Source organism: Meriones unguiculatus, chromosome 9 (assembly GCF_030254825.1).
Source record: "Meriones unguiculatus strain TT.TT164.6M chromosome 9, Bangor_MerUng_6.1, whole genome shotgun sequence".
In the NCBI taxonomy this organism is placed as follows: domain Eukaryota; kingdom Metazoa; phylum Chordata; class Mammalia; order Rodentia; family Muridae; genus Meriones; species Meriones unguiculatus.
In genome coordinates, this window is record NC_083357.1 from 26570342 (window position 1) to 26598169 (window position 27828).

A 27828-nucleotide genomic window follows, 5' to 3' on the forward strand; every position below is an offset into this window, starting at 1 on the left:
ACACTGAGAAATAAGTTGACAAACTCATGTTCCGTACACCAGCCCCTAGAGAAAGCTACTGCTTCTCCCTGTCTGGCTTTCCTCTGAGCCGAGAGGCTGCCAGGTTCCCAGGCACAGCTGTGTGGGTTCACACCCACCTACTTGATTTTAAGTGTTACAACCATGTCAAAGGAGTCACACTCCAAAGCTGGGAGCAACCATCCTGGTGAGAAATAAGAGTGGAAAAACCTGGTTTGATGTGCACAGGAAGGGTGAGCTAGGTAGAGATAATAAATTTATCAACAGTGTGTTGGGGTTTTTTCCTCATTTCTTTCTCTGGAAGTTGCTGTGATCATCTGAGGAATGATGCAGATTCTGAGTGCTAATGAGGCCTCCCCCGAGGCCAGCATTGATGGCAACATGTGAGCTGTCAGTTATCGAATGGTGGGAGACAACATGCTGGTGGGCCTGTTCTCCACACAGTTGCCACTAGCCATATCCAAGAACGCCAAGACGTGTTTCTGTAGATCCTTGCATCATTCCTGGATATCACACTTCTGAGTGCTGCTGTTGCTCCAGCCTCATCGTATCCTCTCGCCAAAACTTAGCTTCACTGCTTTTCAAGCACAAATGGTACGGAGTAACATCCATGCTTGAGATCTATTCCTAAATTCCCTAGAATGAGCTACAAGGTGTGAGAGGTCTGTTCCCACCCACCCAGCTCTCCGGCCCCATTGTACTGCGCACAGACTGCTGCCATGCTAGCCTTTCTGTGGAACCTTGTGGTCTCCACATACTTCCAGCCTTACCAGGCCACAGAGGAAGACAATGCAGCCAGTCCTGATGAGACCTGATAGGCTAGGGTCAGAGAGAAGGGGAGGAGGACCTCCCCTATCAGTGGACTGGAGGAGGGGCATTAGAGGAAGAAGAAGAAAGGAGGATAGGATTGGGAAGGGATATGGGAGGGGGCTACAGCTCAGATACAAAATAAATAAACTGTAATTAATATAAAAAATTAAAACTAAAATAAGAAAAAACAAGGTGAGTGCCACGGGCTGAGGAGATGGCTCAGCACCCAACAATACTTGATACTCTGGCAAAGGGACTGAATTTGGTTCTCAGTGCCCACACACAGGCTCACAATCCACAAGTCTAGTTTCAGGGGATCCAATGCTTTCTTCTGACCTCTGAAGGCATGCTGATACGCATAGATACACAGGCAAAACACTCCTAAACATGACGTAAAGTAAATAAATCCTTTAAAAATCATTTTTTAAAAAAAGGCAGAAAGGGTCTAGTGCACACCTTTAATCTAAGCACTCAAAAGGCAACGACAGGAGGATCTCTGTGAGGTCAATCCTAGCTTTTTCTACATTGGAAATTCCATGCCAGACTGGACTTCATAGCAATGTCCTGTTTCAACACACACACACACACACACACACACACACACACACACATATATATACATATATATGACTGAGTTCATTTAGTTTTCTCAGTCATATATATGTGTGTATATACACACACTGTGTTTATACATATATATATGGTGGATTGTGTATCTTGTGTAGAACAACAGTAATTAGAGAAGAGGTCATGAATTCAAGAGGGAATGGGGGAGCGACATGTGATATCTAAAAGAGAAATACTGTTTAGATGTCCTGTAATTGATCTTAAAAAGACAATTTTCAGCTTCATATGGAAACACAACAAGCCCAGGATAGTTACAACAATTGTTATAAAGAAGCCAGAAAAAAGATAGCATCTTCAACAAGTGGTGCTGTTAAAACTGGATAGTTGCACGTAGAAGATCCAAATAGATCCATACCTATCACACTACCCAAAAATCAACTCTAAATGGATTAAAAACTTCAACATAACCTAGGTATCCTGACACACACCTATAATCCCAGCACTCAGGGAAACAGAGGCAGGTAGATCTCTGTGAGTTCAAGGCCAGACAGGACAGCCAAGGCTACACAGAGAAACCCTGTCTTTGAAAGGCAAAACAAACAAACAAACAAACAAAAAAACTTCAGCATAAATCCAAATACACTGAATGACATAATAGAAGAGAACGTGAGGAAGAACTTTGAACTCATTGACACAGAAAAAGTCTTTCTGAACAGAACACCAATAACACAGGTACTAAGATTAACAATTAATAAATGGGACCTCATGAAACTGAAAAGCTTCTGTAAGGCAAAGGACACTGTCATTCAGACTAAGTGGTAGCCTACAGAATGGGAAAAGATTTTTTACCAACTACACATCGAATATTGGACTAATATCCAAAATACATAAAGAACACAGAACTACTAGATGTCAGGAAAACAAATAGAAAACAGTTTAGAAATGGGGTACAGCTCTAAACAGAGAATTATCAAAAGAGGAAACAACTCAAATGGCTGAGGAACAAAGAAATGTTCAACCTTCTTATCCATCAGAGAAACGCAAATCTAAGCTACTTTGAGATTTCATTTTATAATCATGAGAATGACTGAGATCAATGAAACAAGTGGTATCTCATGCTGACAGTCATATGGAGTAAGGGAGACCCTCCTCCATTGCTGGTGGGAGTACAGACTTGTACAGCCACTATGGACACTGGAGGACTATGAGTCCTCAGGAAAATGGGAATTGATCTACCTCAAGCTCCAGCTGTACAAGTCTTGGGCAGATACCCACAGAGGCACTTGCTTAACCATGTTCTTTGCTGCTTTATTTGTACAAGCCAGAAACTGGAAACAACCTAGAAGTCAGTCGCCAGGAGTAAAGAAAACCGTGGGACATTTACACAATGGAATATTTTTAAAATGACATGATGAAATTCACAGGTAAACAGATGGAGGTAGAAAAAGTCATCCTGAATGAGGCATTCCAGACCCAGAAAGGTTAATATGTTATGCATTCATGTACATGTGCATATTAGCTGTTAAGTCAATGACAACCAAGCTACAATCCATAATCCACAGAACCACAGAGGGTAGGTATAGAGTAAGGGACTAGGTGTACAGATGAATCTTGTTAGGAAAAACAAATAGAATATGATAATTATGGATGGGCAGGGGTGCTGAAATGGGAAAATCAAGTGAGGATGGGGAGGGAAGGATAAGAAAGGGAATACAGGAAGAGACAACTAAAATTAAGAGCCATTTGAGGGGTAGTATGGAAACCTAAAACAGTAGAAGCCTCCTAAAATATGTACATCTACAAAGGTGGTCTAAATTAAATCATCAAATAATAGGGGAGACATCTTTGGTCACCAAATGAAGCTTCCAGTCCAGGGACTGGGTTACATCTACCTCACTCGTTGTTGGGAATTCCCAAACAACCCAAGCTCTTCCAAGACAATAGATTGCTCTCTGCAAACAGACATGTTGTTGAAAACAACACCTCCACACAAACTGAACATAGAGAAGTTGAGCTGGTTCCTACCCGTCTGTTCTAGCATCTTTGGTACAGGAAGGTGCTCTGCACGGTACCAAAAGGGAAGTGTAAGCCCCGAGCCAGCTACAAATGCTTTGACTTACAGTGGTATCCTGCCTCCCAGATGTGCTAGCGCAATGGTGGCACAAAGCTTGCAGGAGTAACCAACCAATAGCTGTTAGATTTAAGGCCTACTCCGTGGAATGGAGCCCGTATCTGACAGTGCTTAGGTGATAAGAACCAGAGACTAGATATCCCAGGGATCTAGGGTAAGACCAAGTAGTACTGCTATGAAATCAAACAAACACAGCAATTAAATGACTCCTAATGACATTCTGCTCTAGTCATAGATCAATGCCTTACTCAGCTATCATCAGAGAAGCTTCCTCCTGCAGCAGATAGGAACAAATACAGAGACCCACAGACAGACATTATGCAGAGAGTGAATGACTAGGAGCAGTCAATCCCTAAAGGAGATATCTCTATCAAATCCTTCTCAGGGCTCAGAGAACCCTACGGGAAAAGAGACAAAGGGTACAAGAGCCAGAAGGTATCAAGAACACCGACCAAAACAAGCCCTCTAAATCAACTGAGCAAAGCTCACATCAACACACAGAGACTGAGGCAGCAAGCGAAGGGCCGCACCAGGCCCTCTACATGTATTATGGTTTACAGTTTAGTGGTTTTATGGGATTCCCGAGTGCGCAACTAATGGGGCTCTGATTCTTGCTCCTTTTCTAGGGCTCTTTTCTTTTCTCTTTGCTTGTCTTGTCCAACTCCAATATGTTAGTTTTGTATTATTTTATTAAGTTTTATTTTATTATACATTTTTTTAAAAAAAGAACAAAAGCTCCAATGACTAAAGGAAAAAACATCTTACGAAATATGCTTCTGAGACCAAGGATGTAGACCTCTTGTTGAAATGCTTCTTGATCATAAGATAGTATAAGAGTTCTGACAGGTCTGGGTCTAGATATTTCTGTCTGGATATGGCTTGTCCCCAAGGGATCATGTGTTAAAGGCTTAGCCTTAGTTTCATGATACAAAGGTGGTGCTTAGTGCTTTAAGAGGTGGGGCTTAGTGAGCCTTCTGTGAGTTCTTATAACACTGTTAGGTTTTGTTGTTGTTCCTTTAGTTTTGTTGTTGGATTTTGGGGGAGGTACTGTTACAGTTCTGAGACAAGGCCAAAACCATGTTGTGAAAAGAGCAAGTCTAATCCAGGAACCACAGTCTGATTTTTATCACCCATTCGTGCCACCCCAGCTTATACTCATTGAAAAGCTGGTCTTGGGCAAGGCACTGTGTTGGAAACATGATAACATTATCTCATTTAATCATCACAAAATTATATATCTGTACAGTTTTGTATAGGGACTTCTTAGGCTCTCCAATTCTCTTTTTAATTAAATCTTTATTTTTATATTAATTACAGTTTATTTATTTTGTACCTCAGTTGTAGCCCCCTCCCTCATTCCCTCCCAATCCCACCCTCCCTCATCTCTTTTCATGCCCCTCTCCAAGTCCACTGATAGGGGAGGTCCTCCTCCCCTTCTGTCTGACCCTAGCCTATCAGCTCTCATCAGGACTAGCTGCATTGTCCTCCTCTGTGGCCTGCCAAGGCTGCTCCCCCCTTAGGGGGAGGTGATCAAAGAGTCAACCACTTGATTTCATGTCAGAGACGGTCCCTGTTTCCCTTACTAGAGTACCCACTTGGACACTGAGCTGCCATGAGCTATATCTGAGCAGGGGTTCTAGGTTATTTCCGTGAATGGTCCTTGGTTGGAGGATCAGTCTCAGAAAAGACCCCTGTGTCCAGATTTTTTGGTTCTGTTGCTCTCCTTGTGGGGCTCCTGTCCTCTCCAGGTTTCACTATCTCCCCTTTCTTTCATACGATTTCCTGCACTCTGCCCTAAGTTTGGTTATGAGTCTTAGCATTTGGGTAGAGTCTTTCAGAGGCCCTCTGTGGTAGGCTCCTGTCCTGTTTCCTGTTTTATCCTTCTTCCAATGTCTATCCCATTTGTCTTTCTGAGTGAGGATTGATCACCTTACCCAGGGTTCTCCTTCTTGCTTAACTTCTTCAGGTATACAGATTTTAGTATGTTTACCCTATATTATATGTCTAATATCCACTTACAAGTGCATATATACCACATGTGTCTTTCTGCTTCTGGGATACCTCACTCAGGATGATCTTTTCTAGATTTCTCAATTTGCCTGCAAACAAAGGACACTGTCATCAAAACATAATGACAGGCTACAGACTTCACCAACCCTATATCTCACAGAGGGCTAATATCCAGAATATATAAAAAACTCAAGAAGTTAATAAGCAACAAATCAAGTAATCGAATTAAAAAACGGGGTACAGAGCTAAACAGAGAATTCTCTGTAGAGGAATAATGAATGGCAGAGAAACACTTACATAAATGCTCAACATCCTTAGTCATCAGGGAAATACAATTCAAAACAACCCTGAGCTATCACCTTACACCCATCAGAATGGCTAAGATCAAAAACTTGAGTGACAACACATGCTGGAGAGGAAGTGGAGAAAAGGGAACCCTCCTCCATTGCTGGTGGGAATGTAAACTTGTACAACCACTTTGGAAATCAATCTGGCACTTTCTTAGACAATTAGGAATAGTGCTACCTCAAGATACAGCTATACCACTCCTAGGCATATATCCAAAATATGCTCAAGTACACAACAAGGACATTTGCTCAACCATGTTCATAGCACCTTTATTCATAATAGCCAGAATCTGGAAACAACCCAGATGTCCCTCAGTTGAGGGATGGCTACAGAAATTGTGGTACATTTACACAGTAGGATACTACTCAGCAATTAAAAACAAAGATTCCCCAATTCTTAAAAGTTATTGTCTCCTGCTACACATTATTCTTCCTACACAATACTGATTGTGGGCACTAGCTGACAAAGTTCTATCCTCCCTCCCATCCTAGTGCCAGGATGTAGCCGATGAGGCTGAGCGACTTCTCCCTCTCTGGAATCTGACTCCTGAGCAGAGGGAGAGCTGGGAGTGTGAAGTAGCTGCTGTTTCACTCAGTGTCAGGAAGTAAAGTAAGCCAGATTCCCTCACTCAGGAGACCACCTGGGGTAGGTGCTTGCCTTCCATCCCATGCTGCCATCAATGCTCAAGGTCCTCACAGCCTCCAAATAAACCCCCCTTGCTTAAGGGAGAGCCAATTTCTACCACAGCTTAATGAATCAATTGTCACTGCAAAGATGACGAGTTCGGTTGAGAAACAAGCTCATACAGCTAGGAGACAACACATTTGGGTTAGAACCCAGGAAGTCTAATTACAGAATTTTCCTCATTACTGACAGAGACTGTTCCCAAGTGCCAGGTAAATTCCAGCAGGTTCTATGCTAACTCACTTGAATCAAAACTTAATTATTGAGTCACTACCGGCTCCAGAGCATCCATGCTTCACACTCCTTATCTGGGAGTGCTAAAGGATCATCTGGCACACAAACATTCAGGCAGGAGTTCGCGATGTTCACAGACACACAGACACAGGTTTTATTGGCCTGTAAGTAGGGCCATCCAGAGTTTCTAACGTACATCCAACAACAAATCTGGGCTGGACACAGTGGCAGAGGACCTAAACACAGGCAGTGTGTGGTTCTCTCTGCGCAGTGACCAAAACTGACATTGGCCTGAGTCAGCATACAGTTTGAGTAATGCCCCAGCTCCTCTGTCCTCTCCCCAAGCCAGAGGCTTTCATCATTCCAGGGACGATGAATGTGCCACGCCAATGCATCTGACACTTCCTCCACTCCAGTCTCCAAGCGGTCGTTGATGCTTCAGAGTGAATGACTCACTCCTGAGAGAGAAAAGTAAAACTGCATAGGGGCAGAGGCACCACCATGCAGAAATCCTAATCATGCCTGTGACCTTTCTCCAAATCGTCACGCCGATACACAATCCTCCTAAGCTCTTGGGAAGATAAAATGTATATATAAACACACTGTTGGAGTCCAATGACGAGCACGGAGCATTTCTCTGACTGTGTTGGTTGCAGCTCCCTCACACATACAATAACAAGTTTCTGGTTTCCCTGGCACATATGTTTGAGCAATGTGTTGCTATATCTCTGACAGTTGGTGACATTTCCTTTGTAGTCAGCCAGATTCGTACAGAGGCTGTGTGTCCAATGAAGAAATTAACATCCTGAGTCCCTGTATTTGCCATTAGTCATCATTTGCAACTTTATAAAAAAATTATATATTTATATATTTAAAAATTATATATAAAATATATATATATATATTCACTGAACACCTACTGGGTGCTCAGCCCCCTCATACACAGAGATACACAAAGCAGCCTCCACTCTCTCAGAGGCATGATACATGCACCAAAATAACTATATTGCCTGCTGCCATTGATAGCTAAAATGGGAACGAGAGATAGCCAGTCGGTGAAGCACTGGCTGACCAAGCATGAGGACCTCACATTGATCCTTAGCACCTTAAAAAGCACCTGCCTGTAATCCTAGCACTGAGGGTGTGGAGACAGACAGGTCCCTGGGTCTTGCTGGCCAGCCAGACTAGCCTAATTCAGGAACCCCTGATCACACTGAGAGGCCCTGACTCAAAATACAAGGTATTTGGAGAGTTATACCTTTAGTTAACTTCTGACTTCCACAGGCACCTGCACACACACACACACACACACACACACGGGAGGAGTAAGAGAGAGAATTGTTGCTATTAACATTTATTTAAAGATGTATTCCAGAGACAGTCTTAAATAGTTAGCATGGACTAGCTTCTCTATCACTCTCCAAACTAATGGTATTATTTCAAAATTGTATTATTACACCCATGTCACAGATGAGAAACATATACCAGCTTGGTGCCACATGCCTGTTATTCCAGCACAGGAGAGGCTAAATCCAGGGGCCTGAGAGTTCAAGGGTAGATAGTGAGATCCTATCTAAAAAAAAATCAGTAAACTAAAAAGGAACATAAGGGGTCTTACATTCCCAAAATCATACTTGAACAGTAAGAAGGAGGTGGAGGAGAGAGAGCACAGCCCCTCAAAGCCAGGCCAGAGGTCTCGCAATGGAGACTGTGGGGGAGTCCATTAAGCTGCTGTACAGTTGGTTAAGCCTTTGTAAGGAAACGTGAGCATATTTCTTTGTAAGCCTTACCTTCAAGAAGCGTTGTTAGCTTACATCCTTCATCAGAGAGCTGCTTATGAGTCTGCAGGTGCTGATAACAGGCTTAACATGAAGACCTTAGGCTTATATTGATCTCTTCTCAGAGCATGAAAAAGTTCATTCCATTGGTCTGTTGTGTTGGAGGCCTGGGAATTCAGCAGATCGATTAAACACCAGGAGGAATTACCACAGAGTTAGGAGATCAATTGAAGAAACTGATACCTGACAAATTTACCTATGGGCCAAAAAGCCATTATATAACCAAAATTTTCAACTGAATGAGACCTTTGGTATAAACCAGTCTACCTCTTCCATTTTGGAAATGAAAGAATGGAGGCCCCAAGTGGTCAAAGACTCATCCAAGGACCTAGTGAGTGTATAGAGTACTTAAGCTTGGCACCCTTGTCTTATATCTAATCCAGTTGGGGGGGGTGTAATTATGAATGTACGTATGTATGTACATATGTATGTATGTATGTATGTATGTATGTATGTGTAGATCAGAGCTTGATACTGGATGTCTTCCTCGATCACTTTCCACCTTATTTGGGGGTCAGGGTCTCTCACTGAGCCTGAAGCCTGCGGATTCAGCTAGAGACCAACCCAGTGAGCACCAGGGATCCTCCGCTTAGGATTACAGACAAACACCATGCCAACCTTTACTTGGGTTCTGGGAATCAGAACTTAGGTCCTCATGCTTGCAGAGTACTCTACTGACTGAACCACTTCTTCCAAAGACTATTATGTATATGTGGAATTATATATATGTAAACATACATGAATAATACAGATTTAAATATTCAAGGAGAGGAGATCGTTCCACTGGCTTACATGACACCTGTCTAGGTAATTCAACAACGCCTGTCTTCACAAGGGAGAAGCTGAGGACATAGAACTGCTCAGTGCACAAGGCTGAATGCCTCAGGAGGTTTATTGTCATTCCCTACTGCATAAGCTAGATTAAAAAGCTGACCTAAAACTTGAGGGGGTTCTCCTGTCTCTTTCCTCTCCTCCCACAGGAGTACACGGTTAACAGACATCTAGGCTACTGTGACTGGCCTTTATTTGGTCATGGGGATTTATGAAGGTCATCAGCCTTGGACAGCACGTGCTTCAAGCACTGAAACGTCTATCTACCCCTACAATTTATTTCACTTTAACATCTAGTGGTTCATCTATGAAGCCATCGCCACCAGAAAGATAAACATGTGATTGCTCCGGAAGGTGTTCCTATGGCTGAATGCTGCACTCTAGGCAACCACTTCTCCGCTATTGCTCTGCACTTGGATTTTGACCATTTTGTTATTTAATGCTGTTATTTAATGCTGGTGTGGGGACCGCTAGTAGGCTCGAGCGAGATATGATAGATCTCTAAAGGTGATATCAAGGTAAAGCATAGAAAGGCTTTCTTAGAGGTACTACCCTTTGGTGACTATGAAGGAATAAAAAGCCTCCTCACTTGGCACATAGAAAGAAGGTGCTGTTACAACCATCCTGTAGCTTGATGCAGTATTCATTTAGAGGCTCAGGGCCAAGGCCAGGTTTCAGGAAGTTTGAATAGTGGGGAAAAAAAAAAGAAGAGAATGGGAAAGTTTGCCAGTGTCCTGCTTTGGGGTGCTCTTTAAGAGCACTGGTGACCTTTTGCCTTTCCTAGACTCAGAGAGGGCACCATCTCTGGGTTCTCTTTAGAAGCAACATACATTTATATTACATTATATATTATATTATATTATATATTATATTATATTGTATAAACATAGTAGATATTATTAATTTGATCATAATAACAATTCTCTCATTACTGTAGACCTCATGTCAGCACTGTGCTGAGAATTCCACTCCCATCATCCCATTTTCAACAGCTACATGAGGCAGTTTTACTGGTTTTATTTTATACAGGAGAAAATTGAGTTACAGTGAAACCCACAAATACCATGTGTTTTCTCTCTCTTGCAGAATCTAGATGGTTTTTTAAAGAAATGACAACAGAAGAAGGACTGATTGGGAAGGGCAAGGAGCTTATCAAAGGAATGTAGAGTGAGAGGGGTAAATGATCAAGTATATTTCATGCATGGCCTCAAGTCCATTAATTTATTCAATTAATACATGCCAATGAGTAAGTAATTTGTTTGTGACTACAGTCTAACCAGAAGAGAGGCAGCTGAATCCACTTCTCTGTGATTTAAGAGTCCAGGTTCATAGCCTTAGAACCTTTGAAATCACTGGTGACGAATATGAAGAAAGTACACTAATGTGACATACACACCACCCCTGTTCCAGACCTGACCCTCAAGAAGTCTACCCTGCTATCTCATGGTGTAACTGCAGGCATTGGAAATATACAAGGACTTTCAATCTTGAGGTGTTGACTAAGAGGTGGTCCTTCATGCTCCTGAGAATATTCTGGAGGGATTCTAGAGAGAACACACACTTAGAAATTGCTTACTAACTCTTCCAATATTTTCTTCTCTGTTTTTCTATTCTACTATTTTCTATTCTACTATTTCCCTCAAGTTCGTGTTTCGGCAATAACTAATACTTCTAAAATGCCTGAATAAATATCTCCCAAAGGTCTCAGCGTTCCAAAGGCAAAGCTCCAGTCCACAGTTCTATTGGGATATGGCAGAGCATTTGAAATCTGAGGCCTTGCTGAAATTTTTCTGTTCAAATGATACTATGCCCTTCAAGAAGATATTGGAACATACACACACACACACACCACAACCACCACCACCTGCCACTGGCAGCCCCTTCTCTTCTGTCCACCATGAGGTAATTAGCTGTCTGCAGTGCATGTCCCCCATCATAACAGTCTGCTTTGCAAAAGGTGCAAAAGACAAGAAACAATTAGCCACAGATTATATCTAAACGTGTAAGCTGAAAGAACACTTTCTTGACAAATGTGATGGACATTGGATGTAGGAGAAAAAGGAGAAAACAAGTAACAGGACAGAAGCCTACAGCAGAGGGCCTCTGAAAGACTCTACCTAGCAGTGTATCAAAGCAGATACTGAGACTCATAACTAAACCTTTGGCAGAGTGCAGGGAATCATATGAAAGAAGGGGGAGTTAATATGACCTGGAGAGGACAGGAGCTCCACAAGAACCAAATATCTGGGCACAGGGGTCTTTCATGAGTTTTTTTTCCAACCAAGGAACTTGTATGGATATATCCTAGAACCTTCTGCCCAGATGTAGCCCATGGGAGCTCAGTATCCAAGTAGGTACCTTAGTAAGGGAACAGGGACTATTTCTGACATGAACTCAATGGCTGGCTCTTTGACCTCCCCCTTCTCCTCCCCCCCCCCCCCGAGGGAGGAGCAGCCCTGCTAAGCCACTTCCAGTCCTGGAGATATCTGATAAACCAGGGTCAGATGAAATGGGAGGAAATCCTCCCCTATCAGTGGACTTGGAAAGGGGCATGGAGTAGATGAGGGCAGGAGGGTGGGATTGGGAGGGAATGAGGGAATGGGATCCAAAGTTAATAAACTGTAACTAATATTAAAAAATAAAAAAAGGAAAAAGTAAAAAAAAAAAAAAAAAAAACACTCTTGTTTGAAGAAAATTACCTCAGGGATGCTGTTACAGTGGTGGAAAGCTAAGTAAAGCAGTGTGCCTCCCATCATGCCCAGCGCTTTGACCACCATCTCGGGTATATTCAGGTCTTACCTGGGAAACCACCTCAAAACAGAGATGTGAAAGGCCCCTACCCTCTGAGCTTCTGACTCAGTAACATTGATTTTAAGCCTGGCACCTATATTTCCAGCAAGTACCATACGTATATGGCAGACAATTTTTACCTTGTAATTGCCAACCACTTATTCCCTGACCTGAAATCAACACAATTTTACTTGGAGGGACTGTTGCCAGGATCCTTTCAATCCTATGAACCTCCTCCTATTTACTCAAATTTGTTTTCCAAACTACTATTTTCCCCTTAAGTTAGCTGGCTACATTGTGATGCTTGCATTCAAAAGATGCTGTGGGCAGCTTTTTTGAGAGAATCCAAGGACCAGCCTTCGGAAAGTATGGCCATTAATTTTTAGACGTCCTCTGCTTGATCATTCTTGGGAAGGGCAGGTTAGCTCTGCTAGCTCTCACTAGCCCTCGTTTCTACAGAAGTAGTAAAGTATTTGCAAAAGCAAAGGGGGGATCCCATTATAATAATTTATTCTTCCTTTTTAGCCAGCATGTAAGCGCTTCGTGTGACATGGAGCTTTTTTGTGACATTGACTTAGTTCCCAAATGCTGTTCTTGGGCTGTCAAGTCCAGAATTACCCTCACTAGCTTTTCTTCACTTGTGAACCTCAGAGCCCCTGCTAGTCCAGAGTAGAAGAGAGTTGGAAGAACCAAGTGGGCAGCTGACAAGCCACTAATTAGCTGCCTGGTAGTGTGTTGATGTGGCCATGACCTCAAGGAACTGGTTACAACACAAAGATCTACAGAAAGGCCTGGAAAACCAAAGGAACACCATTATTAGCAGCTCCTGATGAAATGATGACACCCCAATGATAACAATAGCTGCTAATTGTCCCTTCAAAGGAAGTTTCTATGGTGATAAGCCCTTGGTCACAGACATGTGGCTAAAGACTTAGTCATTGTAGAACAAATTACAGCAGGAAAGAATAAGGGCTGTGACCCTCTTTCCCAAGCTCAGGCAATTGTATTTACTTTGGTGCTATGTAGCATTGTTAGCAGCAGTCATGTTGATCTTCAGAACTCAGGACTTCTACAGCTTTTGATAAACCAATGTACATTATTCTTTCCCTCCCAGGTTGGCATCCCAGCACGTCCCCAGGAGACCCAAATTCCTCCATCATTTTCTATGTCATCTTAATGAACTGGCATCATAACCTTAGTTCACAACACAGACTCCAGGCTTGGTTATTGGGACATTTCATTTCCCTATATGTGACAAAACCAGACCCATGAGAAAGAACAGTGGGAGTCTGCTAGAGGCTTTCTGGTTGCTAAGTTTGTTAGATCCAGACAGCTCTTCTAGCACCAAGAGAGAAGCCGTGGAAGACTCAAGCCTGCTCAGTACTGGGCAAGGCCAAGAGACTAAGGAAACCAGATATTCTGATGTCACTATGTGAAGTACCATGTCTGAAGTATCACTACCATTGGCTTTTTCAATGACAGCAGCCAATATGGCCTTTGCTGGTTTAGCTTACGGAGTTTTTGTCACTTATAACCACAGACCCTTGATATACAGACAGAGGGGCTATTCCTTGGCTTCTACAACAGCAATTTAATGAGGGGGTTAATCCATTCACATAGGACTTTCTGTTCTTCTCTTTCCAGTCCAGGGGATGAATAGATCTAGGCATAAGAAAGGGACAAGAAGCTCATATAATTGAGTCCTTCCTCCCACGACAAACACTTGCCCACACATTTCCTAAGCTGTGCAGAAAAATCTCATTTCCTCACTTTCCTTCTGCACAATGTTTTCAAATTCAGAACATATGCTGGAGCGCTCCAAATGAACCTGACTTCTGCTGTTTCTCCTTCTCCAGGAAACCATTTCCATTTTTATGAAGTAGCCGTGCCCCCCCACACCCCATAAATGCCATCTTGTTGCCTTTCTTCCACTTGTGATTTCTTTAAGAAATTCTACTAGGCCAAGGTCATGAACCCACACAACACCCAGGATCTGAGCATGCTCTCCATCCCACTGAATCAGAAAGAACATAGGTCAGGGTTGCCTCCCTGAATTCATTCCAGCCGGCACATCTGCTCCCCAAAGAGCTCATACACAGTGAGGAATCCCAGGTTCTTCATATTTGATGCCCTCTCTGGTAGAACGGGGTGGAACTACTGAGTATCCCAACAAGCCTCACTAGCACGAAGTTTTAAAGTCAATTTACAGCTTATCACCATCCTTGACTCCTCGGAAGCAATTCATTGTCAAACCCTTTGACCTCTGTCCACAAGAACTTAAAATGAAACACAGATGGGCTAATAGGAAACTTACAAGAGGATTGTAATACCCCTGGATGGAGGTGTGCATAACCCCAAGATCAGCTGCATCAGATATATAACAGAAATAAAGTCTGAAACCTTGTAGAGACTGGCTAGCAACAAAGGAAGAAGATTGAAAGAAACAAAAGTTAAAAGACGACAACTATCTGAAAGCCTTGTTGGAGTTTCTTCCTTAGGAAGTCGGGCATCAAGCTAGAAAATAGACAAAGATAAAGGCCAATGAACACAAAAGTATTTTAATATGAACATAAGATTGGTTCATTTAGAAATAGAAATTACCACTGCCCATGTACAAAGGTAGCAAAAGTTTATCATGTTTCTTTTTTACTGCTTTTTAAATTTGTATACAACATATATTGATCATATTTTTCCTCCTTTCAAAGATTTACTTTCATTTTACATATCTGGGTGTTTTGCATGTATGTAGGCTTATGCGCCATGTGTGTGCAGTGACCTCAGAGGCTATTAGAGGGCATTAGATCCGCTGGAACTGAAGTTACAGATGGCTGTTAGCTGCCACATAGATATGGGAACCCAACCCATGTTGTCTGCAAGCCCAACAAGTGCTCTTAACCATTGAGCCACCCCTCCATCCCCACCCGACCTAAAAAAACAATGGTTTAAAAGTACAGTGATACTGTTCCTTACATTCAGCACAACCTGCTTACTTAAACATAATAGTTTGTTGTCACTCTTTCATGTCACTACAAGTTATAAACATTCAAATTCTTTCCTTAGCTAATAAATATTTTAGAAATACTAAGAAGTAGAAAGAATGAAAAGGGATAAGGGAGTGGCAGAGCACTTGCTCAGTATATGTGAGGCTCTAGATTCAATCCCATGCAACACAAGCGCACGCGCGCGCACACACACACACACAATTATGCAGTAAACACAGAGCTTGAGAACAAAATCACAAATGTTTTGGACCATACATAGTATCCTCCATAATGGAATTTTTCTCTTTGCCAATGGTAACCTTACTTGAGCATTAAGACTGACTTATGTTTCCCCACTGGGAATGGTTCTGTCACAGACATGTATTGTACCCGGATTATTAAGACAGATCAGTGGATAAAGGTGCTTGACACCATGGCTGATGATGCCTAAGTTCCATCCCTGGAACTCACATAGTGAAAAAAGAAGACTGACTTCCATAGTTGTCCTCTGGCTCCACTCTTTACCACATGTTGGGATCAGCAAGCAGGCATTTCTACAGGCAGCCCCTGGGGCCCGGCAGACCCGGCAGGTATCAGGCATTTGGAAAGACATCCAGACCACCTGCTGACCACCTGGAACCACCTGTGCATGCTCTGGATCATGCTATAAGAGAACTGGGGCCCCTCCCCTTGGTCTCTCTTCTTCTTGCTCTCTTCTTCTCTCCCTCTCTGTCTGTCTGTCTGTCTGTCTGTCTCTCTCTCTCTCTCTCTCTATCTATCTATCTACCTCCCTCTCTGTAACCCCCCTCTACCTAATAAACCTCCCGCGTGGAACCAATCTCGTGGTGTGATCTGTGGACCCGCATGTAACCTCTGTAACCTCTACATCTCTTTTTTACAATTCCTAACACCACACACTTGATAGACAGACAGACAGATAATTTTAACATGCTGAAATTTATTTAATCAGTTATTCAGCTGATCTTAGCCAAAAGTTCGAGACGCATTTGTGGTGAAGTAGTGCAGATATCACTGGGCATTTGGACTTCTTCAGGTTGTACATTATAAACAATGCTGCAGTAAACATCAGTATATGCACATTTTCACATACACATCTGTGACTATTTCCTGAGGGAAAGTCTGCACTGGTTAGTTTTTTGTCAACTCAGCACAAACTTGAGTCACCTGGGAGAAGGGAATCTCAACTGAGGAAATTTCTCTATCCCATTTTCCTGTAGGCATGTTTGTGTGGCATTTCCTTGATTTTGTTATTGAAATATAAGATAGCTGAATGTGTGCCTGGAAGCAAGCCAGTCATCAGCACCCTCCATGACTTCTGCCTCTACTCCTGCTTGAGCTCCTGCCCTGACTTCCCTCAGTGATGAACTGTGTTGTGCAAGCATAAGCCAAATAAACCCTTTGCTCCCTAAGTTGCTTTTTGGTCATGGTGTTGACCTCGGCAAAAGAAAGCACACAAGGACAGACTCCGAGAAGTCAGATTGCTGTCGCTCAGTGGTGAGAACACTGTCCAGACAGCCAGCATTGCTGACTTGCCCTGCTGGAAAGTTTTAACCAAGTGGCTGCCCCACCCCCAGTCATTTCATAAGTGCTTTCAGAGCAGCTGCAGGGGGGGATGGTGGGGACGTGCTGCGCTTACTCCTAATCCAGTGTTTTAACAGGCTCCTGGTCATGGGTTCTGTGCCAGCTCCTGAGATACAAAGGCATGTCAGACTGTGGGTGTAGCAGAGCATAACCCTGAATAGGAGGCAGAAGTCTCATGTGCTGGATAGGGCAGCCCTGGAAAGCACTCTGGGGTGTTGCTCCCAAAGCAGACCAGCACCCAAGACAAAGGATTTGCTCCTCTGTGCCCAATCTCCTGTCTATAAAGGTAGGGGTCATCAGACTTTCCCGCCTGAATCCACAAATCTAGGTCCAAAAGATGCAGCCCTCGAACCAGTCACCTGGATTTGCACTCTGAAACCAGAAGCAGGATCAGCAGGGGAGACGGAGAAAAATGACAGTCAGAGGCTGGGGGTGGGAGGAGAAGACTCAAGGTTAAGGATGGGCAGAGTCTGGCCAGCAGGGACAGCGCTGGACACAGGAGGGAGATGTTCTGGTGTTCCGTTACGGCAGGACGGTTGTGACTAACAATGTCATATTAAGTACTTATAAACTGGAGACTTTGAATTTTCTCCACTCAAACAAATAAGTGCATGAGGCTACAGAGGAGGAGAAGAGAAGGAGAAAGGAAAGGGAGGACTGGACAGGAGTACAAGACCCAGCACAGAAATATAACTAACTTTCTAAAGAAGAAGGCCCAGGAAATGCTCCAAGCCAGTTTTCCTGTGTCCTTGCCAATGTATCACCCCAAAATGGATTAGCAAAATGCTTCCTGACTGTGATCCCCTACACTTGCCTGAGATGACATTGGCACAGGGCAAGTTACAAGCTTCGGCTGCTTATTTTTGTCAGTGAAACTCTTTCCCTCATCCCCCATCCCTCATCCCACCTTACTCTTATGCATTTATGCAGCCCAGGCATCATCACACAGAAAGGTACCATTATTGTGTGTTTGCTCTCACACAATAACACAGTCCTGAGGGGTTGCTACACATCATCACATTTTTATGCTAAGTCCCAAGGGGTGTAGCATATAATGAGAATATGGTCCTGCGCCAATCACAGTGGCTCAGGCCTGTATAACCTAATACTCAGGAGGCTGACACAGAAGGATCTTGAGTTCAAGACTGGTCTGGGTTCATAGCAAGGCTCAGCCAAAAAAAAAAAAAAACTAACAACAAAAAACAAAAACAAAACAAACTTCCCTCAGTACCTTTTCACTCTGGTAACAGACTGACATGTTTTGCATAAAGCATTCACATTTATTTAAGTGACTAAACATTACTGGATTACTGGTATGTTTTATAGTAATTATATAAATTTGGTTTTATAATAATGAAGTGCAATAACTATAAGACAGATGTAGAGGGATTTTAATTCAGAATATGGCTACTCTGGCAAGAGATCACATCCAAAGACTTTCTAGGTCTGTGTGATCTGGCTGAAATACAAACACACCTTTAATCACAGGAGACACAGGCTAGCAGATCTCTGAGTTCAAGGCCAGCTGGTTGCAGAACAAGTTTTAGGTAAAGAAAAGCTTAGGTACAGGTATGGTGGTAAACACCTTTAATCCCAGCACCCAGAAGACAGAGGCATGCAGATCTCTGAGTTCTAGTCAGGGCTGTTCAGGCAGTTTGGTTGAGTCAGTGAGTCGAGAGGCAGTGCAATGGAGTTGACTTTGTGACAGTTCAGTTCATGGAATTCAGAGGCAGTTTTTACCAGGAGAGTTTAACAGAAACAGGTTGAAGAGAGAACACACTAGACTCAGATGGAGACAGAATGAGACAGAGAACAAGAAGGAGCCAGAAGATTAGAAGAGTTTGCCAGAGTTAGTTTGAGGCCAAGCAGAGCAATTCAGTGAGAAATTGAGAGAAGACAGATTGAATCAGTCAGCTTGGAGAATAGTTTGAGCCTGAACAGCTGAGTTGAACCAGCATGCCAGAGTTCAGAAAGAACTAGAAAGTGTGAACTTATTCAGCAGTAAATTTTAGAGGCTAAAAACATTCTAGGCCTAGATTAGATTGTATGGAGGCTAAAACTTTCCAGAACTAGGCCTAGGTCAGCAGACAGAGGAAGTAAGCCTCAGAGACAATTAAATCAGGAGAATAAAAGTTACTTTAACAAACAGGTACAAACAAAGCAACTAAAAATAAACCAGATTACCAAGCATAGTAACATCTGCCTGTAATATCAACACTCTGGAGGCTGAGGCAGGAGGATTGTGAACTTGAAGCCAGATTGAACTACATAACAAAATACTGTATAAACAAGCAAGCAAACAAAAAAGCAACTCAAAGAAATCCGAGAAAGTCATCAGAGAAAATCTGTGCGCTTCAGGCTTCATTATCCTTCCTAACATCTATCTCCTTAAGGACCTTAAGTTACTTTATAGACAGTAACTTCCTACAGACTGAAGCATTCCCTCCTAGAGGAACAAAGGAAGCTCTTTCAGTCTCAGGAAACGAAGGGGCCTCACAAGTCTCAGGGAATTCTTAAAACTTACAAGATTAACAGGCCTCTCTCCAAAGTTCTATAAGCAGAAGCACTTGCTGGGGAGGGGAGGGGAAGAGGAGATGTTCAAGCGGCCCAGGAAGAATCTGGAAGCTGTGCACAGAGCTCCTCCCCGGGCATGCAGCTTTTGTGAGTCCTCACCCATGCCCTGGTTGGATTTTTGATGACACACCTGCCTTTGCATCATACATGCTCTTGTAACTCATTAATTCCCTGAGCTAGACTTGAATGGAACCATCCCTTTGGTCTGTTGGTCTGTGCCCTATCTGGGGTGAATTGACGTTTGTCCTCATCTCCCCAAGGAAAGTCACAGAACAACTTGAAAGGTTTGTTTTGCTCGGGTTCCTACAGCAAGCATTGCAGGCCCCTGGATCCCTCCTAGCCCACTCAGCTGCAGCAGTGCGGGTGGGAACAGGCTGTGACCTAGCGCTGGCAGAAGCAGACTGTGTCGCAAAACTTCATTTCACAACACGCATTTCCTCCACCTGTTGTGAAATACTACTCTTTGTTTAATGTTTTCACCATTTAAAACAATGAAAATCACCCCTAACTTTTGGAACAGATTTGGTCCATGGTAAACAGACACTAATTTCTGATTGAAAAAGCTCCATATTAGCCCATTTGTGGATGTTACTGATTGACTGTTATCAGGATGTGAATGCAAAGTGTCCCCCACAGACTGCTGTGCTGAATGCTTAATCCTGGACTAAATATTTTGAGAGATGGAAACTCTAGGGGATGGAATCTACCTGGAGGAAGTAGGTCACTGGAAGAATGACTTTCAAGGGTTTCCCTGGTTCCTTCCCCCCTCTCTCAATCTCCCCTCTTCTTTCCCCCTCCTCCTTTTCTCCCCCTCCCTCTCCCTCACACCCTCTTCCTCCCCCTCCATCTCCCTCTCCCCACCCTCTGCGCTCTGTCTGCCTTGAGGTGACTATAACCCTCTGCAAAATCCTGATACTACAATGGTATGCCCACTGTATGGCAAGAAGTGTCAATGGCTGATCCCTTTGAAAGAGTGAGAAAAAAACAATCCGGCTTCATACACGTTGGGTATATGGTCCCGGCGCTGAGAAGGCTCCTCCTCCTTCTAGTCGTGTCTAGCTCTTCCCACTACACACGGTACTTGGTGCTCTCACTTCACCTGCAACTCTGCATCCTTCCAAGTATCTTCAGTCTGTATGTCTGAAGCACACAGGCCCTGAGGACTAGCCCATGTGACAATGTTATATAAGAGGGGTTCTTGAGACAGTATCACTGAAATCCAAATGCAGAGGCTCCTTTATCTCTACCCTAAGTATTCTGTGGTTTTTAAAGATTCCTTGTGTGTGTGTGTGTGTATGATTGTTTACCTGCATTATGTAAATATACCAAGTGAGTGTATATGGGCCTTGATTTCTGTTCCCCTGGATTCTCTGGAAATAGAGTTACAGATGATTGTGAGGTGGATGCTGGGAACGGAACCCAGCACCCTGGAAGTGCAGTGAGTGCTCTTAACTGCCGAACCATCTCTCCAGCAAGAGATGTCGCATTCACACATTGAATCCTGCTGCGTGCTTTCGGAGATTCGTCACCCTCACAGCCATTCGCGGAGCCACGCTTGCTCACAGAGAGACCTCTCCACCCAGGCTGTACTGTGTACACCTGTAGCTCTCTCCTCCTGGTGGAACATGACCACTTCCATCTTGAGGAAGAGCTGCAGAGACCAACTGCAGGAGACCCTCAGAGATCAGGCTTATTAACATTCCCTCATGCAGAGAGGAGAAAGCTCATCCGTGAATGGAGATGGTTTCTTACAGCTGTGGTGAATGAGAAGTGCTGGAGTGGAGCGTTCTAGTGGGCTGGCAGCCTGTGAGGAAGCTGTGAGGAAGCTCTCTAAGTAATGCTGCTGAATTCTCTGCTTGATGAGCTGGACTCCACAGTCGGTGACCTCTCTGTGTGGGGAGAGCAGACATGTTCCAGCATCAACCCCAGAAAAGGCACATGACCAGCACCTTCCACCAGGCTTCCCTGCCCATCTTTGTTTTAGTTTGATGCAGGTTTCGTTTCCTCTACTGCTGAAGCTCAGGTTCCTGGACAACTGGTACCTTTGATTTTCTTTCCTCCCGAAGGTTTTCACACAATCTCTCTTTTCCCCACTACTTCAGATTTTCAGAGCAAAGACTTTTAATTATTTCTTCAAAAAAAGAAAAAATCAAACCCAACATATTCCTATTATAAGAGCAGCAAATAAACCTTTGTTTAATACCACAGAGTGGAATGAGTTTCCTTCCTTATTAGACTGACTTACAGGGTGTGGTTCGAGTGGCCAACAATGGCTGACTCATGTCAAGAATCTGGTAGGTGTTCAATCTGGGAGGCTGGCTGTCTCAGCAGACCTAATCCTAAAGAATTCCTGGAGCACTGCAGGTCACCTAGCTTGAGAAAACGTCTCAATTTTGTTTGCTGCTGCACTGCAGTTGCCAGGCTATCTGGCCACATTCTGCTTCTCTCTGTTTCCCATCATGCAACAGAAGCCCTGGGGCGTCTACTGCCACACCTGGCTCTACAAGGATTCTGGTGATTTGAACTCAGGTCCTCTTCAGGATGACACACAGCAAATGCATCATCCACTGAGCCATCCCCCTACTATTTCATCTTTTAGCTAGAATTTGAAATTCTTAATTCAGATCTTTCAGTGCTGAAGGAGCTGTCTCAGAACATAATGGATTGGGTATTTCTAGGAATACTCTCTTAGGATAATTTCTCAAACTGGAATTGCATCAATCTGTAAAAACATTTTATTCTAATAATATATCTTATTTTTATATATTTAAAACATCCTTTATTTATTCTAATAAAAAGGTCCTTGTAAGTCACTGGTTCTCTCAACCTTCCTAATGCTGTGGCCATTTAATACAGTTTCTCATGTTTTGGTGACCTCCTCCCATGAAGTTATTTCATCACTGCCTGAGAACCGTAACTTTGCTACCATTGGGAACCGTAATGTAAATGTCATATATTCCGGATATCTGATATGCAACCCCATTTGATAAGGGCCATTTGACTCCTGAAGGGGTCGCGACCCGCAAGTTGAGAACCACATTACTAAGACACTGACCAGATTCCCCAATGTTTCCAGGCTTTAACCTTCCCGACTTCCCAGCCTCTTGCCTGTAGAAATACCATATAATTTTAACCAATATATTGTAAAATGGTGTTTACCATTTTACTGCTCATCTGGGAACCTCTCTGAGCTTCCTCTGTTGCCTCCCACGGCAATGTTTCCAATTCTACGGGGAGTTTCCCCGCTAGCATGGATGCTGCAGGGCGTCCACCGTGGACTCAAGGCTCAAATTATGGTTGAGAAACGCACAGCATCAACGAGGGATGGACACTTGCCGAGGCCACCATCAGTTAGCAGTGTTGGCCACTATGGCAGAGCCTGAGAGAGGTGCAGTGAAATGACTCTCCGATGGGAGTTGTAACAGTCCAGAATCCTGCCCAAAGAGCCTACTTCCTTCCATTTCTTCTGCAATTCTCTGAATTTTATAGATCTCTCCTTTTTATTAAGCTCAATAGAGATGGTCAGAAAATGGTATGTAATACTTAAGCCAAGGCTTTATTAATTTCACACCCCTACTTATTTATTAGAAAATCCTGTTTTCTCAAAAATATCTTGCCATGCTAATATGCAACTAAAAGCCTTCTCTGCTCATTAATTGTTTTTTTTTTTTTTTTTTTTTTTTACCTAACTTTGTCTAATTCCTTTTTCTGGCCTAACTGCATGTTCATTAGCCTTAGCAAGTGTGTGAACACCTCCCTCTCGATCATGATGTTTACCCTGGCCCGCAGAGAAATTAGCACTCACTGTAGCTTATGTGTGACCATAATGAACGATCCCTTTGAAAAACTCACAATTCCTGTACCTGTAAGCCTGAATCTGTTGTGGTCTGGATGTCTAGTGTTCTAGAAATGGATGAGGTGTTGAAGTCTCACCCCCACCCCCCCCACCCCCGCTGAAAGGGCGGACCTTCTCAGCAGACTAACCCACTGTTTGGACACGGAGTATTAGAGGGCGTGTCCTTTGAGATTACATTTTGTCGCACCCTCCCTCCTCTGTTTTCTCACTGTTTCTGACCTGCCATGAAGTGACAATTTCTGCTCTGGGTGTCTTCCCCACCATGGTAGCCTGTCTTATCTCGGGCCCAAAGCAATGGTGGCAGTTGACCATGAACAGAACTGAAACCTCCAAACTCATGAGCCAAATTAACTCTTTCCTCCTTTGGAACCATCTGTTCCAGGTATTTAGCGCTGCACTGGATAGACTAGCGCATCACTTCCTGCTCCTCTGTGCATGCTCAGCTCAAGCTACCCCAGGCCCCCACCTCGGAACCTGCACTTTTCCCAGTGTGCACTGCAGAGCTGCAGTTAGAGGGGTAGGCCTGGTGAGTACCCCCTTCCTCTGTCCCTTAGACAGTTGCCTTCTTCCTTCCTTTGCAATGACTGAATCACAAATCTTATCATTGGGTAGAGCTCTTAACCTAGAGGCTTAAGAAAGCACGTCGTCTGTAGACAAGACCATCCCAGAAAGGACTGGGGGAAATCCTTGATTTTTATACCGGAATTCATGTAGAAATTTCCACTCATTGAATTTTGTATCTGACCATAATGAATGGTCTTTTTCAAAAAGAAAAAAAAAAAAACTCACCAACTTTACCAAATCATTTACTTTGATCCTTCGAATAAGGAGAAATAAATGTGAACATACATATGTGCTATGATGTGGATTTATTTGGGTCTTAAACTATGAGTGATCAAATTCTGAAACTGCAAGGTCACTTGTGACTATATTAAATCATCCTTCTACTGACTTGGGGGTGGAGAGATGGCCCAGCAGTTAAGAGCACTTGTTGCTCTTGCAGAGGACCTGAGTTCATTTGCCAGTAACCGCACGCCAGCCCCCACCACTTCTAACCCCAGCTCCAGGGCATCTGATACCTTGTTCTCATCTCCACAGGGCACTACACACACGTGGTGCACATACATACAAAAAGGCAAAACACTCATGTGAATAATTTGTGCTTGTTTGTTTTGGTTTTGAGACAGGGTCTCATTATGCAGCCTGAGCTGGCCTGGAACTCACTATGTAGACCAGGGCAGGCCTCGACCTCATAGAGATCTGTCTCCCTGTACCTCATGAGTGCTGGGATTAAAGGGATGCACCATCACTCCTGGCAAAATGTATCTTTTTTTAAATGATTGTTCTACTGATTAAATCCAGGGCTTGGGGTGGGTTATGATATGGTTTAGTGTTTGAACAAAACCTCCTCTGGGCTGACACTGACTGGTAAGGATGTAGTTGGACAGTGTGAACTAAGCAGTGCAGGAACGATCAGATAAATGCAAAGATGGGGGTGTGGAGAACTGCAGTTTGAAAGAGAGCACAGTACAGCTGTTCGATGATTATTACTCCAGTCAGTGAAAACTACATGCCCCAAATCTCCATGCAGTCAAAGTAAATCCAATCCCAAATCCTGTCACTCACAAACACACACGATTGGATAAGCACTTATCTTTAAGGTAGAAGAAGCAGTCACGTGTGCTGATGCTCATAGCTCTTCATTCCATGTACTTGACCATTACTTCTGCATGAAGCAGAGACAGACATAACCATACTCTTAGGGATATTCGAGCTAACCTCAGAGTCAGCACCGGGTCACTAGAATCATCTAAATAGGTAAACGAGTGTATCCAGCACTTACAGAATGCACTGGAGTTTACATTCCCTAAACAAACAACTTAGAAATATCTTGAAATGGTATAGCCTATCTACTTATCTTGAACACAAGACATTTTGCCAAAGAAAGCCCCTTTTAATATGTATCATCATAACATGACATTTGGTACTGGTCAATGATAAATATAGCCGATGTTTAAATTCATCTAAAATGTAAATTTAGGAATAAATGTAAACTATCTTAGAAGAATATTTTCCACTATAAACTGTCTCCCACTATCATGTTGACTTAACCTAAAATTCATAAATGTTTAGCCATCTTGTTCTGTTCTTCTCCCAAGCACAATTTAAAATCAATTATAGGAGGTAAGAGTGTGGCTTCATTGGTAAAGTACTTGCCTAGCTTGCATGAAGTCCTGGGACTCGAAGCCAAAGCTAGATGTGATAGTACATACCTGTAATCCCATTACTCAGGAAGCTGAGGCGGGAAGATCACAAGTTCAAAGTCATTCCTGGCTAGGTAGTGCACCTGAGGCCAGCCTGGACTGGACAACATGAGACTGTGTCCCAAAACCAATAAATAACTGTGTAAATAAAACTTGTCCATGCCTCTTGTGGATTCCACAGACCATGCCCTCTTAGCTTCCTAGAACTCAGCACCTAAACCCAAAATCAGATGCCTACATGCCAAGGTGAAAACAAAATCAATAACATGTGGGAAAACAGGTCTCCACTAAAGCCACAGCAGATCCTGAATATTCCATCATAGCTAAAGCACAAGGAGAAGGCCGTAAAACCAGTTATATGAAGGTGATGGAGGTCCTTAAAGAGAAAGTGAATAAATCTTTTAAAGAACTGTTGGAAAACACAATTGGAAGAAATGAATAAATCCCTAAAGAAAGCCAAGAAGGGGATTCCGAAAGATGGCGGCACCAGGACGACTCTCGTTCTGACCAGCAGCACATCAGGATCGGCACAGTGACCAGCAGTCAGAACTCACGGCCCTAAAACACAAGTGATTGTGTTTCCCAGGTGAGAGGATACCCCACGGTGGGGGATTCAATCAGCTTTAACTCACCTGGCTAAACCTCGGAAGAGATCCCGGTTCCACCAGGCGCTTGGTCGCCAGCCCAGAGGCATATGCCGGCGTGCTCTGATCACTGTCCCAAGCTGAACTGTGGGCCCCACAAAATCAGAGACTGCAATTTCCAGTCGAGAGATAATCCCACAGCGCAGGAAATGATTGGGACCAACCTTAGGTCACCCAGACATCCCCTGGAAAAGACTCCGGTTCCACGGACACCCTAGGAGCCAGCCCGGAGCCAGAGCCGGGAACCAGGCGCCTGCACAGAGCCCTGCCTGTGCACCTGGTTCGCTGCCCCAGATACAACTGTGGGCCCCAGGGTACCAGAGACTGAGTTTCTCTGTTGGGTGCAAACCCACAGGGAGGGGAACAGCTAGTCTGATCTCAGAGCACTCAGCCGATGATACCACCACCCTGAAAAGGTCTCGGGAAAAATTACCCAGTTTAGGCACACACCCAGGCACCCAATCGCCAGAAAGGCTGAAAGGCAGAGCCACATAAGTCTGTGCCTGCAGGTTCTACTCACAATCACAGACAGAGAGGCTGTCCCCAAAGCAAAGACTGGGTGTCCCTGTCAGGAGGAAACCCCACAGTGAGGGGATCATAAGGTCCAACGCTCAGGACACACAGCTCGAGAAGACTTTCTGGATTCATGCAGACTCTAGGCTCTAGCCTTCTACTGTAGGCATGAGCTCTGTGCTCACCCACTATTATTGAGTACTGCTAGGGCACTGGGGCACACAGCTGCATCCTACAAAAGCCAGAGCGCCTTTACAGCAGCCCTCAGATACTGCTCCAAGGTTCAACCAGTTATTCCTAGCTAAACTGACAAAACTGTGGGAATCCCTGGTTCTTCAACGGGGCTGCACCCAGCGATTACACCTTAAGAGCAACAGCTGCTGCTCACTAAATTCAGAGCAAGAAACCCAGCAGCAGGGCAGCCATCACCAGGACCTCTCCTGATGAGAGGAGAGCCTTCCTGAACACGACAGTTACCACACAGGTCCATGCACCTGAAGTGAACTGTGACAATTCTTGAGAAGCACCACCATTCACTTGACCATAGTGAAAAAGCAGAGAACTTCAGAATTCCCCCAAGTGGATTCTCCCCACCCCAGGACCCAGCAGGTACCAGAAATTAACAGACAACACCTGAAACAGAGAGATGGGTAGAGGCCAGCAAAAAAGCACAACCAACAAAAGGCAAAGCAATATGGCATCCCCAGAACCCAGTTATCCAGGGGCAAGTAGCCCTGGACACCTTAACATAAGTGAAATTCAAGAAGATGACCTTACATCTATGCTTATGAAAAGGTTAATGAAGGAAGCAAATAAAATGCGTAAAGAATTAGGAGAAGATATAATAAAACAGATTATGGCCATCCGTAAGGAAATACAGGAAGAAGCAGCCAAAGAGTTTGTGGCGTTCAGAAAGGAAATAATCAAATCGTTGAAAGAAATAAAAGAAACAGAGGAATGTTCAAAGAAACAGGTGAAGGAATTGAAGGAAAAACAGGAAAATACAGTCAGACAGGTGAAGGAAATCAACAAAACGGTTCAATATCTGAAGATAGAATTGGAAAAATTAAAGAAAACACAAATGGAGGAAATCATAGAGAGGGAGAACATAGGAAAGAAAACAGAAACTATTG

The 27828-nt window shown here is 43.6% G+C and overlaps 1 long non-coding RNA gene across 2 annotated transcripts in view; it reads right to left on the bottom strand.

Moving 5' to 3' along the window:
- Nucleotides 1–19480, bottom strand: part of LOC132656426 (uncharacterized) — a 54678-nt gene extending 35198 nt beyond the window's left edge. For both annotated transcript variants that reach the window (XR_009594173.1, XR_009594172.1), the window contains exons 1-2: nt 19369–19480; nt 8593–8747 (exon numbers count right to left, since the gene is read on the bottom strand). This is a non-coding gene — a long non-coding RNA (uncharacterized LOC132656426). The remainder of the gene's footprint in view (nt 1–8592; nt 8748–19368) is intronic.
- Nucleotides 19481–27828: the final 8348 nt, after the last annotated feature.